Here is a 2,506-nt window from a genome sequence, read left to right on the forward strand (position 1 = left end):
AAATCATGTGAATTAATGTTTAAATGAAATAATGAATAAATATATTTTTAAATTCTGTATACTACATATAAAAGCTTTTGGAGGCCGGACGCAGTGGCACATTCCTGTAATCCAGCACTTTGGGAGGCTGAGATGGATGGATTGCTTGAAGCCACAAGGATGCTGCAGTAAGTTAGGATCACATTACTGCACTCCAGCCTGGGCAGCAGAGCAAGACCTTGTCAAGAAAGAAAGAAAGAAAGAGAGAAAGTGAGAAAGAGAGAGAGAGAGAGAAAGAAAGAAAGGGAAAGAAAGAAAGAAAGAGAGAGAGAGAGAGAGAGAAAAAGAAAGAAAGAAAGAAAGAAAGAAAGAAAGAAAGAAAGAAAGAAAGAAAGAAAGAAAGAAAGAAAGAAAGAAAGGAAGGGAAGGAAGGAAAGAGAGAGAAAGAGAAAGGAAGAAAGAAAGAAAGAAAGAAAGAAAGAAAGGAAGGAAGAGAAAGAAAGAGAGAGAAAGAGAAAGGAAGGAAGAAAGAAAGAAAGAAAGAAAGAAAGGAAGGAAGAGAAAGAAAGGAAGGAAGGAAGGAAGGAGGGAAGGAGGGAAGGAAGGAAGGAAGGAAGCAAGCTAGCTTTTTGGGGTCTTCAGTAATTTTTACAGTGTAAAGGGATTCTGAGATCAAAAAGTTTGAGAACCACTGTACTCACATGGTGGGTGATTAAGTTCCCTCTTCAGGCCCACCCTCTTAAATGTTGACTTAACTGGTTTAGCCTGTTTCCCTACAGAACGGAAAAATGGCTTACCTCATTTGGCTGTTGTAAGGAACTAAGCACAGGGCCTGGGATGTAGAAAATGCTCCACTACAAACTATTAATTTGATTCTAGAAGCCAGAAAATCAATAAAAATAAAACAAACTGTGGTTGTTGTTAATATTAGCAATATTTGTATGTGCAAGTCATTGTATGAATAAAGATAAGGTGTGGTCTCTTCCCTCCTGGAGCATTGGGTGTAAGGGGGAAGACAGGCTTGTTGACAGATAAGGGTGACTAACTTATTGCTTAGACCTTTTCATGTTTTGTTTTTATTTTTTATTTTTTGGAGACAGGGTCTCATTCTGCCACCCACACTGGAGTGCAGTGGTATGAGCATAGCTCACCGCAGCCTCCAACTCCTGGGCTCAAGCAATCCTCCTCCCTCAGCCTCCCAAGTAACTGGGACTACAAGCATGTATTACTATACCCAGCTATTTTTTTTTTCCACTTTTTATAGAGATGGTCTTGTTGTGTTGCCCAGGGTGGTTTCTAATGCCTGGCTTCAAGCAAGTGATCCTCCAGCCTCAGCTTCTGGAGCTGGGACTCGGCATGAGCCACCATGCCTGACCCCACTTCATATTTTAGCATTGCATCGCCAAAGACTCCTCCATCCCAGGAAATCCTTCAGATCCTGGCAAACTGGGACAATTGGTTACTCTACAAGAGGGATGTGCTTGGCAGAAAGACTTGTATATTATAATAGTCTTGCAAGCAGTACATCAGGAGAGAAGACCCTAAATGGGCGACCCGAAATGACATCTTGAAGAACATGACATGTGAGCTTTTCAGTATAATGTTAAGATATTGATAGAGTACACTACAGAAAAAAGAAAAATAAAAACACTTCACCATTAAGAGTGTGAACAAAGGCTGGACGTGGTGTCTCACACCGGTTATTTGAGGGAATCATTTAAGTTCAGGAGTTCAAGACCAGCCTGGACCACAGGGCAAGACCCATCTCTAAAAAAAAACTAAAATTAGCCAGGTCCTGGTGGCGAGCATGTGTAGTCCCAACTACATGGGAGGCTGAGGTCAGAGGACTGCCTAAGTCTGGGAGGTTGAGGCTATAGTGAGCTATGATTGCGCCACTGCACTCCAGATTGGGTGACAGAACAAAACACTGTCTCTAAAAAAAAAATAAAAGTCATTTTATTTCTGACTAGCTACCTCATCCATTATCTTCATGTATCTGGAATTTGTGATACAAAAACAATGTATAGCCAATCAGTAGTTTATGTTATTTTGATGTAAATTCTTGGTAAAAAAAAAAAAAAAAAACCTTAGGAACTGCCCCTTCTTTTTCTTTGGAAACTGACTGTAACTGTTGCTAACTGGAGTGTGTATTCAGGGCAACTAGAATCTATGCTCCTACATTGTTTTCTCAAGTTTGGCCCAGATAAATTCTCTGTTTATGTTCATTTTGCCTCAGCTTCCTCCTTTTAGGGCAACACCAGGATGTAGTAGGTGCACAATAAAAAATCTGCTGAATAACTGATTAGCAGGCCGGGTACTGTCATTTACACCTGTAATCCCAGCAGTTGTGGAGGCCAACGGGGGAGGATTGTTTGAAGCTAGAAGTTGGAGACCAGCCTGGGCAAAATGGCCAAACCTGGTCTTTTTTTTGAGAGAGAGAAGGAAGGAAGGAAGGAAAAAAGGAAGGAAGAAAGGGGGGAAGGGAGGGAAGGAAGGAAGGAAGGAAGGAAGGAAGGAAGTAAGGAAG

Source organism: Cebus imitator, unplaced genomic scaffold (genome assembly GCF_001604975.1).
Source record: "Cebus imitator isolate Cc_AM_T3 unplaced genomic scaffold, Cebus_imitator-1.0 Scaffold66, whole genome shotgun sequence".
Lineage (NCBI taxonomy): Eukaryota > Metazoa > Chordata > Mammalia > Primates > Cebidae > Cebus > Cebus imitator.